Source organism: Marmota marmota, unplaced genomic scaffold, assembly GCF_001458135.2.
Source record: "Marmota marmota marmota unplaced genomic scaffold, marMar, whole genome shotgun sequence".
Classification (NCBI taxonomy): domain Eukaryota; kingdom Metazoa; phylum Chordata; class Mammalia; order Rodentia; family Sciuridae; genus Marmota; species Marmota marmota.
Genome location: NW_026000108.1, coordinates 33,551,731 through 33,572,658, shown reverse-complemented (window position 1 = coordinate 33,572,658; position 20,928 = coordinate 33,551,731). Strand labels below are relative to the sequence as shown.

The 20,928-nt window shown below is 37.0% G+C and overlaps 1 protein-coding gene across 2 annotated transcripts in view; it reads right to left on the bottom strand.

Annotated features, from left to right (window-relative positions):
* Positions 1 to 20,928, bottom strand: part of Grxcr1 (glutaredoxin and cysteine rich domain containing 1) — a 109,112-nt gene that overhangs the window by 65,742 nt on the left and 22,442 nt on the right. The window contains exon 1 of one of the 2 annotated variants that reach the window (XR_007341070.1): positions 6,312 to 6,470. The exons of the other annotated variant lie outside the window; for it this stretch is intronic. The gene's annotated coding sequence lies outside the window, so the exon portion shown is untranslated. Of the gene's footprint in view, positions 1 to 6,311; positions 6,471 to 20,928 lie in introns of those variants that run through there. 2 annotated transcript variants of the gene reach the window in all.

Below are 20,928 nucleotides of genomic sequence, written 5' to 3'. Positions count from 1 at the left end.
TATTTGAAAGAAGTTAGGAAATATTTTATATGGAAACAATAGTCATTGTTCTACTCCATTAAAATTAATGAGAAATATGAATTATTTTGACATCTCTATATTAATAAAATACCAGTATATGCTTAGAAGATTAATTTTTATTATAAGGTAGAAGTTAAGGATAGGGCTAATAACGTTTTTTAAAAAGTGAATTGTCTAAAGTGTAGATAATTTTTTTTTTTTTGGTACTGAAGATTGAACTCAGGAGCACTCAACCATTGAGCCACATTCCTAGCTCTATTTTGCATTTTATTTAGAGACAGGGTCTCACTGAGTTGCTCAGTGCCTTGCTTTTACTGAGGCTGGCTTTGAACTCGTGATTTTCCTGCCTCAGCCTCCCGAGCTGCTGGGATTACAGGTGTGCACCACCATGCCTGGCCTAAAGTGTTGGTGATTTTTAAAGTTAAAGGAAAAAGGTTGTTATTGATGTTATTGGAAAGTAATATGGTTATATAATTAAGATGGAAAAACTAAGAGGCTCCTAAAAGCCAATTAGTATCATTCCTTGACCCATTTATTACAATATATTACAGCTGAAATCTGATCATAGAAATAAACCACTTGTTTTCTTTCAGAATACCAAATGGCACGATCATTATTAAAACCAAATAGTTTGGGTCTTCCAGTTTCAGCTCCAACATGAAGAGCTTGATGGTTGTTGATCCCTTCCTTACAATAAGAAAAAGCTGGATGAAAGTGAAAGGTAATGATTTTCCTTGGGTCCATGAAAGAACTGGGGTTGCAGGTTGCAGAGCAAATTGTCACCCTGATATTTTAAGAGACAGATGCATTCAGACAGATGTAACTGAGATATACTCACCTGGAGCACAAGCTAAAAATGCCATAGCTGGTAAGAATACTTAAATGGTAATTATTCCTCATCTATTCTTTTTTTCTACTTCTGTAAATTTTTTAATTCACGCATAATAATTATACATTTTTATGGGGTACAGTGTAGTTATTCCATACGTATATAAAATCAGTAATGATCAAATCAGAGTAATGGGCATTTCCCTTTCCCTAAACATGAGTCATTCTCTTTGTTTTGAGAGTCTCTTAACCCTTCTTTTCTAGTTCTATACAAAATGCATGGTAAATTGTTGTGAACTACAGTCACCCTAACATACTATAGAGCATTAGCACTTATTCATTTCACCTAAGTATCCAACCCCCTCCATCCTCTTTTCCCAGACTTCCTACCCTCTAGCAACACTACACAACTCTCTTGTTCTACGAGACCAATTTTTTAAGTTTTCACATATGAGTGAGAATATTAGTCTTTCTGGTTTTTTCCTTTAACATAATGTTTTCCATGTGCATCCATGTTGCCACAAATAAAAGAATTTCGTTTCTTTTATGCCTGAACAATATTCCATTTTGCATGAATACTACATTTTCTTTATCCTTTCATCTGATAATGGGCACATCAATTGATTTCATATCAAATGGAATATGAGAGATAATTTTAATAAACTACTGGTGACCAAAGATAGACTGCTATAAAAGAAAGAAAGCCCAGATGGCCATTGTCTTACAGGTTACCCCAAAATTTAATGGATTTTACTTCCAACAACCCCAATATATGAGACAGGAAAGAAGAATTAGGAATACTACAATAGATATTCTATTAGGGTACTTACATTACACGTGAAACTATATAATTATATTTGAATATGAATATAGATTATTTAAAATATATATTGTAACATTCATACATATACACTGAAATTTAACAATTAAGTAAATGAATGATAGATGATGGGACTCATGTTTTTCACTATTAAAAATGGAAGTTTAGAAATAAGCAAGGTCAGGGGAAGACTACAATAATCCGTGTGATAATATCCATGTTGTAGGCACTGGTATGAATTTATGTTTAGTTTAATTTATGTGGTGACACATAGAAATATTTACAGATAAGGGCTACACACAGGTTAGTATACACACATATATTTTAACATTATGACAAATGAGAAGACCTGAAGCAATGAGCACACTCAGCACCCTTAGCACCCAGATATTTTTTAATACCCTTTATCCACTAAAATGAACTCAAGCTTCTTGGAGAAATTGACAATTCTAAGACTAGAGCTGAAATTGTACTAGATATAAAAACATGGTCATATCAAAACAAAAACCTCAATAATGTGGGTATGTCAAAGGGTCAAAATAGGCATCTGGGATTTCAATGATCAAAGCTAGAAAAATTTGAGTAGCAAAATAAATAAGGTACTTTTAATGTTTTGGATGTGGTTTATTTCTCCCAAAGTTTCATGTGTTTGAAGCTTGGTCAATGCTGGCAAGTGGTGGAAGTGGAAAAAATGAGGCCTAGTGGGAGGTCATTAGGTCATCAGAGACACTGCCTTCAAAAGGGATTAATGCTGCTCTTGTCAAATGAGTTAGTTCTTGAGACAATGAGTTGTTATATAAAGAGAAATACTAGCTTTTCCCTTCTTTCTGGTTCTCTGTCTTACCGTGTGACCTCTATTTCCACACATGTGCTCCTACCATGATGTCATCCACCATGTCATAATGCAGTAAAGATGGGCCCTTACCAAAGCCAAACATGTGCTAATTCTCCAAATGCTCTTGAATCTTCGAAACTGTGAACTAAATAAATCTCAACCTCAGACATTTCATTACAGCAGCAGAAAGCAGAATAATACAGTAGTATTTGTGTCTCAGTCCATTTTCTGCTGCTATAAACAAAATACTACAAGCTGGATAAATTGTTAACAATGGAAGTTTATTTCACTCAGTTTGGGAGGCTAAGAAGTTCAAGATCAAGAGAGCACATATTGTGAAAATCATCTCATAGCAGAAGGGCAAGCAAGCATGACACAGAGAAAAAATTAGGCAAAACTCATTCTTTTTATCAGGAACTCTTACTCCTGTGATAACTAACCCACTCTCATATTAACAGTATTCATTGAATCTTGAAGGCTCTACCCATCATGACCAAACACTTCCAAAAGGCCCTACATCCTAAAACCATTATATTGATGGGGGGTATGTTTTAACATGTGAATTTAGGAGGGAAGATATTAAAACACAAATATCTCACTTTACTCAGTATTTGCTTGATGGCGCATGAGAGTTGTTCTTGTTAGATGAGAGACAGATAGGTGTGAATGCAGATTCTCAAAGACTCACTTTGTTTTGGAAGTCTTTATAAGGTATGACAGCCTCTTCCAATTGATCCCCACCTCTCGGATTCAGGCAACATCATTCTGGTTTATGATTCAGTTTTTCCCCATTTCCCCAATTTTTCCTCTTTTGCCCAGGAAGACTGTAGCTTCCTATATCATTGTCCTCAATAACCAGGAATAGGGGTGGGAGGGTATCTACTTAAGCTGAGAACTATGCATGGGATATGTCTTAGCTTTCTCTCTTAGTAACGTCTCACCAAGCCATCAATCCCTAATTCTCTTTTCCTACATTTTAATAATATATTGGAAAGTTAGGTTTTCCATGGAGCCCATGTCTAATCATTGAGTAAAGCTGTAGTCTCTCCTTATTCGTGGGTCCCTAAAATCATAGATGCCTCTAATTATGCCCACACTGACCCCTTCCCTTCCTTAGCTTAGGAAAGAGGAAACATCAGATCTCCTTATTCCTTCTCCACCTTCAGGAGTTCAGGACTAGGATTGTGGTCAGTAGAGAAGAACATTTTCCCAATAAACTTTCTGGGATGTTGGCAAGTCCAAGTGCCACCAGCTCTATCAAACTCAGAGGCATCCAACTCCTTTTGTGCTTGGTGTGAGTCTTGGTTGTAATTCATGGCCAAAGGAAGTATATTTTCACTCAACAAATAAACTATAAACACCTGGGAACAGGGATATTTCACATTCCTTTTTGGCATAGCACAGTGCCTTATGTAGACTGGCATTCAAAAACTTACAGTTATTCACTTATTCTACAGCTGCCTATGACTGATCCTTCATAATGCAGCATAGTCCTTTACATTGTGAGAATTCTCACCTGGTGATAACAATGAACTTATCCATAGGCTTTATAGATCAGAGAGAGAGAGAGAGAGAGAGAGAGAGAGAGAGAGAGAGAGAGAGAGAGAGATTTTTGATCCATATTTAAATTTGTTTTGTGCATTTTGTCATATCCTTTAACCCCATTTCAAGATTCTATGAGTGATACTGAATCAGCAAGGACATTAGTCACCACTCTTTCATCTTTTGTGCTAACTTTCCAAAACAAAATAGAGAATTAAAAGAATGAGCTGGAAACCTATCTTGATATCCCAGCACAGCAGTCTTCCTAGTTTATAGAAGCATTCCCCAACTCAGAGAAGTCACTTTATTAGTCAACTGTTTTTCTGCTGTGAGTAAAGGACTGAACTAGAACATCTGTGGAGGAGGAAAGTTTATTTGTGGGCTCACAGTTTCAGAGGTATCAAAGGGCCCAAAGGAGATATCACCGATAAAACTCACAAAAGTATAGCATAAAGGATATTCTCTAGAATAGATAGTGTGGCACATGAACCAGCAACAAGAATATCACCCACAAGCTTGTTAGAAATGCACAATCCCAGGACAGCTGGGGCGTGGCTCAGCGGTAGAGCACTTGCCTCCCATGTGTGAGGCATTGGGTTCGATCCTCAGTTACCACATAGAAGTAAATAAACAAAATAAAGATACTGTGTCCATGTATAACTAAAGACTATTTTAAAAAAGAAAGAAAGAAATGCACAGTCCCAGGACAGAAGACAGACTTATTGAATTAGATCTTGCACATTAACATCATCTCCAAGTGATCCACATGCAGAGTAGGTGCTAGAAGAATTAAGCTACTTTATCACTAACCTCACTAACCTGAACTACATGAAAAGGTTGAAGACACAAAAGAAAAAGAGAAAGAATTTTCTTGGATGTATTGTTGGAGGGCTGTGGCATTTTTCTATCCTTTACCTAGTTGGGATTAGGAGAGAGTTTAAAAAATAAAACACTCAGAGACAGTTTGACTTGACCTATTTCCCTTATGATTTACAGAAAGGTCTACAGGCAAGAGGCTGGCTGTGAGGCCATGACTGCATAATAAAGACGCAGCATTGGAGAGCAAACTGCACTTAAACCAACTCTGAAGGGTTAATGTCATTTCTCCTTGTAGACTACTTGTGGGCCATGAAGCAAGGAGCAGCCTGCAGCTGTTGTGAATGTTGCCCAATAATACTGCTGTGGAGAGACACATTCAAGTGATGAGAAATGAATAGCCAGATGACAAAGAAGGAGTCTATGCAGGGGGGTGGTACTGCATGATACATCCAGAGGAGGGCAGTTGAAATGTTGGTTAGACAAACGTTTCATTTATAGGAGGAATAAATTCAAGAGATCTATTGCCAACATGATGACTATGGTTAGTAACAAAGTACTGCATTCTTAAAAATTGCTAAGAAGATAGTCTTCACTATAAAAAACAATAAGAATGAGGTGGCACATATGTTAATTACTTAGTCATTTCAGAATGCACACATATCTCAAAATATGTTGTACACCATAAATATATACAAACATTTTATTTATCAGTTAAAAAATAATTCCTTTTTTAAAAATAAAGACAAGAGTTGAAAGGGCCCAAAGGAGGTATCAATGATAAACTCAAAAAAGTATAGCATGAGAGGAAAAATCAGCTTGCAAAGGCAAAACTCCCAGAAGATAGCATGACAGGTTACATTTGATCATGAAAGACTTGTGCTCCGTCCATCAACCAAAGACCCTACAGAGGACGGGGAAAGGTATTGAGGTGTACCATGAGAAGAGCAAGTCAGGGAACTAGAGAAGAAACCCCTGTTTCTCACTCCCCACTGTCAGCCTTTCAGACTTGAGAGACCCCAGTTGGAGAATAATAGAAATAAACTTTGAATGAAGTTCAAAGTTTTACTTATTACCCTAGATTATATATTTACTTATATAAATGGGTCTGTGACTAAGCCGAAAGGCCTTCCACTTTCTGTGTTAGTCAATTACAATATAACAAAAAATCTCACATAACCAATTTATAACCAGGAGAGTTTGACTTCGACTCATAGTTTTAATGGTTCCATTCCATGATTGACTGGCATTCCCCAATGTCCTTTGAAGGCCCACTCCCCAATGTTCTAACGACCTCCCACTGAAGCCACCTTTTACAAGTTCCACCTGGATACCAAGGCTTTTACCATAAAGGCCTTTCTGGAGGTCTGAGTATGGGGAGGACATTCAAGATCCAAATCATAACACTTTCTAAAAGGACATACAACTACCTACCTGAATGCAACCTACCTGATATTTCCCCAATACTTTATGAAGAATTATCCATAAACGTGAAAAATGGTAGAGAAAAGGTGTATAAACTTGGGGCTCAAACACAATAAAAGAGAATAAACCGCCATCTTCTCATTCTGACTTTTGCTGAGCTGCTATCTTCAAAACTTAGCATTGTCTAGAGACTGCAAAGCAGGATAAATTAACAGAAGGAAATTGCTCTGATGCCTTCCTTCCTGTCAAGTATCCATTATGGATGCAGCTTTCTAAACAGAGTTGCATTTCCCAAACCCAAAACACTGCCTGCTAATTGATGATATTGTTAAAGTCTCCAGAAACACACTGAAATATCTTCAGCCAGATCCATATTTATACCTTTTTTTGTCATTTCTATTTCACAGTCTATTAGATTCTAAAACATTCTCAAGAGTTCATGATACTGGGGGGAAACCAGGTGAAGAGCTTTCCCACCTTAGAAAACCTACCTCACACCTCAAAATTTTCTGTTTTATGGAGATGCTCTGAGCACATGCATATATTGCTTTATAAGGAAAACATGAACTTTGAACAAATTGCAGAAAACACTTGGTTTTCTTTCTTTATTTCTTTTCAAGTATTCATTAGAGTTTTCAAAGAGTTACATAAGAACATTGGTATTGGGGTTCTATTTGGAAAATGGGTCTGAGACTTTGTTCATCTTTCAAGGAGATTGGTTTAAATATGTAATATTATTGTTGCGTATATTCCATTTATTAATTCAAATATAACATTTGTCTCTGAACCTGTCAGATTTTGCATTAGATTTTACACCTGACATAAATCACTTCTTACACCCTTATGAAAATTTAGTGGCTTGATTATCCTCTATTTATTATAGCAGGAGAAAAAACAAAGAATGGAGAGAAGGAATTAACATTACTGAGTTTTGTTTTTTTTTTATGTGCCAGGGACTGTTCTATTCTACAGGCATTAGCTGAATTTTGAAAGCTTATATTGGGTCATACTAGCTCCATGGTCCATTTATTTTTTTTAATTTATTGTACATCTGCTGTGTGCCAGGAACTGTTCCATGCACTGGAAACAACAGCAGTGAATAGGCAAAAAGTAATTTATGCCTTTTATGGAATTAACATTCTAGTGGACACTTGGAACATTTTCACCCACATATTCATTCAAAGTTGAGCTCAAAGGAACCGAAATGAAGAAAGCACCAAAATAAGTTTAACTCTGTTCTAGAACTCTCTGATCCCAGTTGGCGTTGTCTGAGTTTATAAAAATCTATAACAGAACTGCCCTGCTGAATCTCTGCTTTCTCCCTAACAGCAAGGAAGAAAATACATCCATTGAGCATTTTCAAGTAGAAAGAATCGGACAGAAAAAAAATGTTTTCTCTTGGGGAGATTGGAAATGTTCAATCAGAGCAATTTATTTCTTGGCAGCATTTAATGGAGTTATATGAACGTCTCCCATCATAAGTTCCACATTGAAGTTCTCAGCTTCAGAGTCTGACCTTTGGAGGTGTTGAAATTGGTTGGGGGAATTAACTGAATCACCTGTCATAGTACCACGCCTGCCTCTCCTCTTACACTCGCTAACAAAGCAAGGACTTTCTCCATCTCGCTCTCACTTTCCAACTCATTAAGTTCACTGCAAAGAAGAGGGAAGGGCATGAGTCCAAGTTATTCCATTTCATTTCCAACTGTGAAAAAGGAAATGGACTGTAAAGTCTCTACATGCATGGATTCTGCATATTTTTAAAGTTAGTTATATCTGAGAACATCATTCAGAGAAAATCATTAAGGAAAATGTTGAAATAAATTACAATGGTAATTGAATTGTTGGAAAAATATAACAGACTATTGAAATTAGCAAAATTTGGTTAATTGGTCTTCTGCAATTTATTCTTAAATTTATTCTTGAACACTAATTCAGGGCCCTAATGTACTTTGTGAAAGGCCTCACATCTTATTTTCCTCTAGATCCAAGTTTATTATATTCCTAAGTAAAACAAAATTGAGGTTTCTTTTGTTTTAGATTGGTAGGTTTCACATTCTGCTTCCATTAGCAATTTACCCTTACCACTCTCCTCGCAAAATCTTGACTGATATAATTTTTCACTCTTCAATCTAGTTTTCTTTTTTTTCCAAAACACAAAATCTTGATCCTGGTCAAAGAGGTATTCACCTAAACACAGGATATGAGCCTACTTGCGATATAACTTAAAACACTCTTTAGATACACTAAGACATTTCTCATGCTTTTAGGAACAGATTGCAAACTTTTGTCTTTTATGGAGATGCTCTGAGCACATGCATATATTGCTATATAAGGAAAACATGAGCTTAGAACAAATCACAGAAAACAGTTATGGTTTTCTTTCTTTTTTCCTTTATAATATAGGGGATTGAACCTAGAGCCTTATGCATGCTAAGTAAGTGTTCTACCACTGAGCTACATCCCCAGGCTTTTTTTAAATATATATATTGAGTCTGGGATGGGCTCAAACTTGCAATCTTCCTCTCTCAAGTAGCCAACCAAGAGTTTCTACTAACAAGTGCCCATTGTTTACAGAGAAATAGTGGAACTTACAGACTTCAATAAAATTGCCAGTGCGTTGGGAAGCACATCAATTTTTAGACTTCCTGCCCCCCATTTCTAGAATAGCATCTGGTTCCTATTCCCAACTGTTACTGCTATCCTTCATTTTCATCTCCTTACATTGTGGAGATATCCTTCGTGGTGTATATTTCTACCTGATGGGATATACCTAGTTATTTGCTTATTACTTAGCAGTCTAAATAAAAAATAAACTCCAGGAGATGTAAACTGTATTGTTCCTGCAGTATACACAGCACCTAGAAACATAGTTGGCACATAATTTTCTCCATATATTTTTGTTAAATAAAGGAAATAACTAAAGAAGAAATCAGAGAGAGGAGGAGATAGTTTTTAGGAACATTGGTTCTGGAGTTGGCAGATCCTGGGCTGCAATATGACTTCATTACTTCTTAAATGTATAAAGTTGGGTAAATTAAGTAAATTCTTTGAAGCTCTGTTTCCTTATCTAGAAATAGAATTAACCTGACTTTTCCCACAGAGTTAAGTATGATAATATAAGTAAAATCATCATTCCTGTGTGTATGTTATACACACATCCACATACATGTAAACACACAGGAGTTTATTTTAGCATTCTCATATGGTTCACATAGATATCTCTAAAACATAACTATGTAAAAGTACCCTAGTAGTCAATGAGTGTTTGGTGAAATTGAAACTGGATTATAGGACCTTGTTGTGTCCCTAGGACTCACCATAATTTAGGGTCTCTCTCAAGAATCATTCAGAAGTCAAATTCTCCACTTCATTATAACATCCTACTCTATATTTACTTTTCTACTTTAGGACCTCCATGGAATTGCTTGACAACTGTAGTGTCACAATCCCTTGTGCAATTTGTAGCAGCAACTTATTACCAAGAATAGCAATAATGGTTGTGAGTGGCTTTACTTTTAATATAAACTGGAGAGAATTCAAAGTTATCCCCATAATCACTCTGTTGTTCATTGGCATCCCTAAATGTTCCTCTTGACTAAGAGAGAAGGGGGTGAAGGCAGCACACCAGGCTTAGAACATCAACTTTAGGGTTGCCCATGAAATGATGCTTGGGATGTGAGCAATACCTATCATGAATGTCTCTGAAGAAGAGGAGAGGGGAGGAAAGGAGCAAAGAACACATATTGCAAACTCTTTGGAGATTTTTTGAGATTTGGTGTTTGTGGGAATATTCTGTGTACACTTCTTGCATGGTGACAGATGGAGCATAGAAATATGGAGTGAGGCAAGAAAGACAAGGGATTAATTTGGTAACTTGCATATGGCTCAGAACACATTTTAAGCCAATTACAACTATGCTATTTGTATAACTGTGAAATAAAAGAAATTTTCTATATATAAAAGGCAAAGATCAAAGTAAATATTTGGCTAAATAGTCATTTTTTTTTAATTGGCAGCAATGTTACCTTCTCTCATAGGATATTTTGTTTGCATGCTTATTAGGATATTGTCAGCTTTTCCTGTTAGCCCTGGATGGAATACTGTGACTGTAGCTGAGAATACGAGAGTATAAATTGCCTTATAATTGTGAGCAAACAGCCCTTCCTGGGCTAATTAAGAAACAAGTAAATAAACTCAGCTATCTTTCAGCTACCTGCTATCCCATTGCCATTTCCTACCTTGCATCAGCAGAAGACAAATGGGAATAGAGGACCATTGAAGTAGGCAATTATGAGTCTAGAAGGAGAGAATTATTGCTTATTCACTCCTCTCCCTCCTCATGGAGAAATAATGAATGTGACTTCTCCACTAAGAAAGCCAACAAAAGTCCAAGAGAATCATTTATCACGATTAACAGATTCCTATGAAAAGGCAGATCAGCAACTGATTTAAGGTTGGGTGTCCATTTATGCAACAATTCTGCAGATCTGTAATCAGGACAAGAGGAAAACAAGTGGAGAGAACTAGCAGGATGAGGGAAAGACAGACTGAAGCAATCTAATTTCCTATTATTTAACTCTATATAGCTGTAGGACTATCCCTCAGGTGAAGTGGGTACCATGGAGACATCTTGCAGGTACCACATCCAAGAACATTAGTCTCCAGGTGAGAGAATTCCAGTAGCAAGAGGCTATAGAGAATTATCTCCAGCATTAAGGCTAAGTGACAAAAAACGATAGGAAGGAGAAATGGATTTTCCATATTTTGGGGTCATTTAGTGAAAGACCTCAGAATTCCTTTGTGCCTCCAACACGGCCTCTCACAAATGGGTAAGAGGGGCTGCTACCCCTAATCTGCTCTTTACAGGACCCTTTCTTGTCCTCCTACAGTCATTCTTATCCCTACAAGGACAAGGATACATGTCTGTAGGAAACTTGCAACCTCTTCTAGATTATGATCTGAGTACTGAGTACTCCAGAATTCTGTCTCCAAATGGCCTCAACCCTGCTACCAGAGTCTACACGAACTTCTTTCCTGTGTTCATTCTCCTGAGGAAAAAAACTCCAGGCCCAAGGAATAGCCAAGAAGAAGCTGTTTGCAGCAGATAGTAAGAAGTAAAATAAAGCTTGAACGTGTTGACTGAGATGACTGCACACAGATGGAGTAGGCTGCTATCAGTGCAAGACAGATTCAGGACAAGAAAGATTCATGTATGTGTGTGTATAATTACGGTATCTGCCTATATACAGGTTGCTCCCTGCCTCCACCACTGAATTCTAACTAGAAAATTATCCACTGTCTGTCCTCCATTGTTATATTTCCTGCCATGGGATCTTACCAGAAGGATGATATATTTCTGAATTCTCAAATTTGGAAAATCCTAAGAGAAAAAAGGAAAATCTAAAAATGGATAAAAAGTGGACATGTGGGAACAAATAGAGCCTGGGTATAAAGCTCATTGGCACTTGTTTTCTGTGCTGCAGATTAAAAGGAAATTATTGCAAAGCCATATTTTCTCCAATGTATGTTTATGCTGCCTTTGTCTAGGATGCAAACCTGAACAATAGATAATCCCATGGCAAAGTAGACTTAGAATAATTTATTCTTCTCTATGTACTAAAGAAGATCAAAGAAGGAAAAAACAGAGAAACAACTACAAAGGGCACTAATAAGAATTTATTCAGGATTAGAATAATGACTTAGTACAGAAAATAAGAGAAAAATGAAACAGATTTCATTTCCCAAAAATGCATTTAAGAAATTTTGAAAGGAAAATTTAAAAAAATAAAAGGAACAAAGGAGAGAAAGAATAAAAAGGAGAGAGGGAGGGACAGAGGAAGAGAAAAAGGAAGAGAGGAAGGGAAATTTAGATGCTGCCAGATTTACCCGGTTTGCTGAGGGGAGAACCCTGTGGCTTGTGCCACACAGAGCTGGGATCTTCAGTGGAACCTCTCAACTCTCTGAATGGGTTCTCTGCTTACCCGATGTTGACACATTCTCTGTTTCTGGCTCCTCTCAGCATGTTTGCCACACACTGCAGTGCTATCTGCTATTTCTACGTGACACGCTGTACCAACATATATATCATAATTTTATGCTTGGCTTCAAATGTCATTCTTCCCTATGTGTGCATTAAGTGTGATGGCAGCAGTAACAAATTAATTCTCACATTGGTTCATCATAAGCTGTGAAATGAAAGACTTCTTGGCTGACTGAACAAGCATATCATTAGACATATTGAAAATTTCTCCTTAGTTGAGGTAATTGCTTGCTGGTATAATCTCACACTCTGTGCTCCATGTTTGTCTCCCTCCTCTCCCCTCCCACTTTGCCAATCGCTCACTCCAAGTAAGGCAGCCAGTCCTAGAGGTTGTCACCAGGGTGTCCATTGCCCTATAATAAACTCTCAGCTAGTGATGCTGAAGAAATATTTCATGGGAAAGCTCTACCTCCTGCCTGGCCTCAGACACCAGCAAGACTTGTTACTCCCCTCTTGGATGTCCAGGGCCACAAAGAGCATGATGCTTTTCACAGGCATACAAAGAATATATAGGATAATTCCACACATTCTACATTTCTTAACAAACCACATGTCTCGGACCTTGGAGAGATATAGAGGTTAATTGATAGATTTCCAAATTAATAATAGAAACCAGAATAACCATTATAGAATTTAACATCTTAGAAATTAAAAATTCAGGTCTCCATATATAAAACAAAGCATGAGTTCCAAGAGTTGATTTTTCCCCTAGGGTGTGATATGTTCTTAAGAAATGGCCTGCTGCCCACTGTGTGTTCTAAAGCATCCGGTCAGAGTAACTAAGAAAACATGGCGAGTTTTTGTATCATCCAAAAACTGGTGAGATTTTGTATCATCCAAATATCTTCCTTCCACATTCTGTTGTGTTGTCACCTCTGAAGGCAATGATCTGAAAAGTCCCAAACTTTTTACGTTTAGAATCACAACACCCTGCGTTTACCCTGGAAAGGGCTTACGTGTTATAGCATGCCTTTATAAAAGCATAAGCATAAGCCCTTAAACCATCTGGACCATGGCTTCAAATCCAATGCCCACAGGAAATAAGTATGCAACATAAATACAAGGGACAGAGGCCAGATCTAAGAAAATAGAGTAGACATGAGGACAGACACTGAGAACCTTTGGACTTGGAGTTAGGTAAGTGATAAAAAGCAGTAGGAGCAGTGCAGCCCTGTCTCTCTAACCAACATCCACACAGCTTCAGCTGAATGGCTTTCTTCTGTCTCACATGAAGAAAGCCAATCCAGTTTTTCCATGTCACTGAATTTTGTTAAGAGCTGCTATCAATTCAGATTCTGTGTAAAAAAGCTCCTGGTTTTAAAATATTAGTAACTAATACAACTTATTTTTAACCCCAAGTATTACACTAGCTATTACTAAAATGGCAGCTAGATGAGATCCCAACTTGAGCCTAAAATAGCTTCACCTTAGAAAGATATAGAAGATATAGATATGTATGTATAGAAGACTGTTGTGGTTCAGATAATAAGATGTCTCCCAAAAGTTCATGTGTGAGAGAATACTAGAACATCCAGGGGTGAAATGATTGGGCTACGAGAGCCTTAACCTAATCAGAGCACCAGTCCACTGATAGAGATTCACTAGGTGGTAACTGTAAGTAGGTAGGGTATGGCTAGGGGAGGTAAGTCACTGGGGGTTGCCGTTGGACTATATGTTTTGTCCCTGGTGAAGAAAACTCTCTGCTTCCTGATGGCCACATTGTGGGCTGCTTTCCTCATCCATACCTCTCTGCCATGATGTTCTGCCTCACCCTGTTCCAAGAGCGATGCAGTCGGCCATCTGTGGACTAAGACCTCTAAAACCATGAACCCTAAATAAACTTTTCCTGCTCTAAAATTGTTCTTGTCAGGTCTTTTAGGCACAATGGCAAAAAGCTGACTAAAGGAAGAACCAATAGACAAGAGTCTGATAGAACTTTCTTGATGTATAAACTGCGAAATATACTTGTAAAGAACTCAAGTACTGAAAAAGAGATGACCAAAACAAGAAGTTGTTGCAAAAATAATGGGAGGCAGCAGAGATGGAACAAATATCCTTGGTGTCATATTTCACTCCTTCAATGTCAAGCACAGATAGCCTCAGCACAAACCTCCTGTGCCTGCAGGGACAGCACTCACGTTAAGGAGAAGCAGTGGGTGTTGACAGGATAGGCATCAGCCACAACGGGAGGGAAAATAGAGCTGGAATATGGAGAAAAAGAGGGAACACCAGGAAGTCCAATACTATGATTTTGTCTCCTACAAGACTCCTGAGTTGGCAACCTAATCCTCAATGCAACAGTGTTGGGAGGTGGGGCCTAAGGGGAGGTATTTAGATCATGAGTGTTCTTCCTTCCTGAATGAATTAATGCCACAATAGATAAGCCTTCCAAGAATGGCTTTGTCCCCTTCTGATTTTCTGTCATGTGAGGAATAGTGTTCCTCCCCTGAGAAGAATACAGCATTCAGGGCACAATATTGGAGGTAGAAATGGCCCTCACCAGACACCAAACCTGCCAGCACCTTCACCTTTTACCTCTGTGCCACCATAAACTGTGAGAAATAAATTCCTATTCATTATAAACTACTCAGTCTTGGGTACTTTGTTATAGCAGCACGAAATATCAAAATATATTGACATCTATGGAGAGGTTTTATCCTCTTGAGCAGTGCTTCTCAAACTTTAATTTACAAAGATCTCACCTGGGTATCTCATTGTAACTTACACTCTGATTAACTTTGACTGCAGACCAAAAAAAAAAAATTATGTTCTAAAAAATTTTCAGGTGATGTAGATATTGCTGGTCCTCTGTTAACTGGTTAAGGAATATCCTGTGTTTTCTGGGGATTTTAGTGCTTCCAGAGGAAAAATAATTAAAACTATGTTAGAACCAGAATTGCTACACACACATTTAAAACAAGACTTGAGAACTATATGAATGTGATCCTAGTTTGAACCATTCATGAAGGTGAGAGGCTGGTGTAGCAAAGAAAGCACTCAGCGGGGTAAATTTTGGACAAACATAATGTACATATAAAGCTGTATCCAAACAACTTTAAACTCAGATAAAATTAGGCCCTGGCCATGCTGGAATCCAAAAATGCCTGTCACTGATTAATTTCCTTATCAGATCTCATTACATTGAAAAACTAAATATTAAGATCTTCTGGTTTGGATGGAGGTCCCTCCAAAATTTTAAGTGTTAATGCAAGAATATTCAGAGGCAAAATGATTAGATTATGAGAGCTGTAACCTGATTAGTCAGTTAATCCATTTAAGATCGATCCACTGATTAGGAATTAATAGGATTAATCCCTATTACAGGACGGTGGCTTATGCCCAATTATCCCAACTGATTCCCTTCCACCCAAAAACACTAAGCTAATCTTTCTGAAGGAAAGCTTCTTTCACAGTGAAATCCATTCCCCCTAAAAACTCTGACCTAAGGAGCCCTTTGTATCTCCATCGTGATGGCCACCTATTTATGACATTATTTAATTAACACATGTATCCATGGTTCTATTTATCACTCTTCTTATACAAGTCACAAGGCACTGCCAGGAAAGCCCTCACTGGTGAGTTTCAGCTGAGCTGCAAATGCACAGCATTTTCCAGCCCTTCATTTGGGATTAATTACTTTGCAGGAATCATATGCTTAGGGCGACAAAACAATTTTCATTCATCAGCTGCAAGTGTGAGATTAATGAAAGCTACAATCTTATTGGAATGAAACACTAAGCTCTCGTTTGTGCTATCAATACTGGAGAAAATGGGACATTTTTTTTCTCTTCCAGCATATTTCTGCTTTCAGCAATAAAATCAGACTAAACTTTCATAAATTCCAAGAATTGCACTTCTAGATATTGTGTATGTGGGTGCATATATGTATATATAACGTCAAATATATTGGAAAAACATCAGTAGTCTCTGGAGGCAACGATTAAAAGCAAATTACAAAAGCTATCTTCCTATCGTGTTCTTTTTAAAGGGACAAATCTTGGTTTCATTTCCTCAAATTTCCTTCTTTGATCCTCAAGCAACCACACACTATTAGAGTGAAATATTATTGGAAGAGAGAAGACAAATTTTTATTATCAAACTTATAATCAGCATGTACACTAATTCATCTCCATTTAAATTTTAATTTTCCTGGAGACAGAGACACCACTGGAATCTCAGAGGTGCTGCTCAGAAGTTCTGGTCAGCATGATGGATTTCTGAATAGACTCACAGGATCCATCTTCCCAAATAAACATAACATCAACAAGGAGCAAACATAAAATCATTCATGTCCCATGTTTTCTGTATTATTAGGAGTGAGAAAATAGCATGAGCTTCAAATTAATTAAAGTGAAAAATTCCAACACAGTTCCCTCCAACATTATCATCAGTTTTGTCCACTTAAAGGACAGATGACAACGATGTACCAGCAGCAATGAGAAAACCTACCACTCATATTTTAAAGGGACAAATCTTGGTCTCTTAATACCATTCTACATATTTTGGTCTCTTAATACCATTCTATATCAACAAGACATTGCTGATTTCTAAACAGGGCAGGAAAGGGACAAGGTAAGCCTGTAACATCTTGTGTTCAAAAGTAGGGAAGGGCTCAGAAAAATTGACAGGGGTATGTCAAAAAGGCACCAGTCCCAGTTTTAAGAGACTTCCACCAGCCAAAACTGAAGCACTTAGAGCACAAAAATAAATAAGGACAATGACAGATTATAACCCAGTAAAAAAGTATCCATTAGTCTACATATATTGATAATAATGGATGGATAAATAAAGTCATAAACAAAGAAGAATAAAAAGGTCTCCCTTACAGAAGTATGGACTAATATCTATATTTAAAAATCATAATTTTGCAAATATAATTCTAAAAGTTGATTCAGGCAAAAATCATTAATGGAGACTTAATCGTGATTGTCGAAGTTTGATGAGGAACAATATATTTACATATCCTTCAAGTGTCTCTTAATAAATTATTTATTGATTACAATGGGGAAAATGAATACATAGTAGAGAAATTAAATAACACAACATTAAGGTGATCAAAATTAACATCACTAATAGAGAGAAACTAGACATCATGTGTGTTCAGTTGGGATAATTCCAGAAGGATACAACATTGTTTATGTAATATTCTAGGCAAAAAAGGCATAACCTGAACCTAACCATGATAAAACTTTGTAGGAACCCAAACTGAGGGATAGTCTATAAAAATAATTGTGTTCTTCCAAATGTTAATAGTATGGAAGAAAAAATTGGGGGTAGGGAACTACCACCTCAAGAAAATGACAAATATTCATTTGCTTTGTATTTGAACCGTGGCTTTGCTCTTGGCCTGTGTAGTTTCACCTGGTATTTGTAATTTTCCTTGATGAATATGCATGGGTGTCTCGGGTAGTCCTCTTTGTGCCTGAAGACTTCCCTCTCCCTGCCATTTAGCTTATAAATCCAACTTGGGCCAACTATTCTCTGGGTTTACTGAATACTTTCATCCCAATGTCTCTATAGCTCTCCAGAGTTGGACCAATGTTTCTTGAATTCCAAATCTTTCCCCTGCTTTCTAACTTTCTGCCTTGCAAAAATTCATGCTTGAGTCACCTCCCCCCACCAAAAAAAAAAAAATGCTGCAAGAAAGGTAAAATCACTTAAGTCTTAGCACATTTGGAAAACATTCATTCTATGCTTAATCAGTAATTTGTCCAGAAATAGAATTATCTATTCAAAATCTTTTTTTTTCCTGAGAGATGTCCAGTTGAGATGGTTTAGAGGTGTCCCAAAGCATTGTTCCAAATACACAGCACTGAGAGATAAAATGAAAACAGTAAATCTTTTAAAAAACCAAAACATGATATGATGTCAAGGACCAGAAATGAAAAAGAAACAAAGTAATGAGCAGGACTGAAGCCACAGGGCTCCCTCAGCAGTGAGCTGAAGCCACACTCACTGTCTGAAATGGAACTAGGCTAGGGCTCAACAGATCATGACAGGTAAAAGAAAATAAGTCCATTGGATGCCTAGAAACACAGATTATAAGAGATGTGTTGAGACACCAACAGAAGCTAGCAAACAGTCCTGAGCCACATCACACCCCCTTGTTTGGTAACTGGATCTGAAACATACCTGTATCACCACAGAACAAAAGTCTTGAGCTTCAATCGTGTACAATGAATCAAAATGAGTTCTGCTGTCATATATACCTAATTAGAATAAATTAATTCATCAACTTAAAAAATTTTTTTTAAAGTCTTACATCACCATTTAAGAAGTGTTTGCAGACTGGCTGGAGGCAACAATAACTACTAAAGAGGGAGGTGGAGGGAGAGAAAGAAAAAATACCCTCCAGTCAAGTCAACCCTGCACTCCCTAATTATAAATGTATGAAGAAAAGGTACTGGAAGCAAGACAGTCAGTACAGGTGACATGAAAATGCTGGCCACAATCTGATGGTCTCAAGTCAGAAACCACTACAGACCATTTCAGATCCTCCGGGACTCACGTCTCTCAGACTCCATTCTCTGCTGTGGTGACCAGCTCTGCATGGGTTCTGACCAGCTTTCACCAGGTTAAATGGAATAAGGTTGATAATGAGCCTGCACTGCACCTCTTACTGCTGCCCAGAGAGTGGACTCAGGTCCACTCAACATAGCATGAGATTCACTTTTCTGAGCACAGCTAATGATTTTTTATCTTACCTCATTAAAATGATCTCACTAGTATCAACAATTTAATTTCCCAATATCCCAATCATAATAATTCCAATAAGGTTATAAATATAAAGTACAGAAGAGTGTTGAGATCATGGCACAAACACTGCTGTCCAAACTAAACTATGAACTAATGAATAAAACTGGGAACCCAGCATATGAAAACAGTTTAGGGCTGTCATTCTAATATGAATCAAGAGACCTCCCATCTACATGAGCTGTCTTACTTCATTGGCAATGAGTTTTGACTTCTTCCTATGTTTTTGTTTTACCACAAAGGGTTCAGATTCACTTACTTCTTTGAAGATTTCAAAACACATGAAAAGCAAATCACAATGTACCAATATGCAAAATGTAAAAAGCCTCCTACCAGATTATCTCCAGATCCTTTTCAGCACTGTTCTTATTACACTATGGAAACAAGTATGATTTTAGAATAAATATGCAGACTTTCCTCCCAACCTACAAACTGTTCTCCAATGTATCTTACATATTTGTGCTAGATAATATTCCTAAATCTCCATGATTCTTACTTACATACCCCTGTTTTAGACATCTTTAATCTAACAAGACACTAATATGGGAGCTCTAATAATTATACTAAGACAATTATTAAACCATAATATCCAGGAAAAATTAAGACATACAATTATCCTATCTTTTTTGTTTCCATTACTAGTTGTATCCAAATTTTTCGATCCTCACTAAGATTCCAAACAGCTTTCCCATTTTATCTATCTCCATTTCCCCCACACAAAACCTCTGCTACAAATAAACTAATCCCTTCACTGCCTTCCAAACATAACTTACATCCCTGCTAAAAGACTAACTTCCCCCTTGTTTAAGGTAAGCTATATTAAATGTAATACAAGTGTTATATGTGAAACATTATTCTAATCTCTATAGATATATTAATTAATTTTATCCTCAACCACATGAATTAGGTATAATCACTAACTCCAATTTATAGATGAGGTAAAATTTGCTCAAGATTACACAGCCAAAGGGTAGTGTGTGATGTAGAAATTTGAACCTAAGTGCTCTTTTCCAAAGCCACTGTTGTAAATCAGTATGCATAATGCCAAATTCAACTCCTAGAAACCTCCTTGTCCTTCTATCTCCCGAAAGAAAATCTTAGAATCCTCAGTTATGGCAAATCTGTTTCTAGCTACTCATTTCCTGCTTGCCCATACTACCTTATAAATAGTTCATATCTCTTTGTATTTCCCCTTTGTTACTCATCATTTTATGTGTTTGCATCTTGTCTAATTCTTGAAAGCAGGAATTCCATATTCATTATATTGACTTACTACTTGATTTCCTACAAAATCAAGTGACATTGTTGATTCTATGCATCAGAGGTATATTTGGACACATAGTATTCTTTCAAAATGTACCTATGCTTCAATTGCTTTGGGAAGGCTTTAATAGAATCTGGGTTTTTTTTTTTTTTTTTTTTTTTTTGGTAATCCACTGGTTTAGCTATCCAATACACTACCAAAATGTACTCATTCATTTAGTCCACAAGTATTTAAGGAACATTTATTATATAACCAAGTATATGGCTATTCAGGATATAGAAACTTAAAAAATGCAGTCCCTCACAGACTGAAGCTAGGTAACAAATTTCTGTGTTAGAGTTACACATGTTGTAATAAGGTCTTCAGTGGAGCTATAGGTCAAGGAATGTACAAGCACTTAACACTAACTGAAGGAAAACACGAAAGCATCCAGCAAAAAGTCACAGCTGAGGTCAGTTTAAAAGATTGAATTAACTAACAGAAGAAAGTGACAGCCTCTCTAGAAGAGAGATGTATCAAAAAACAAAACTAATCTGGCTATATAAAATGGCTCTGTGGAGTTCGGACACCTGCATTGGTAT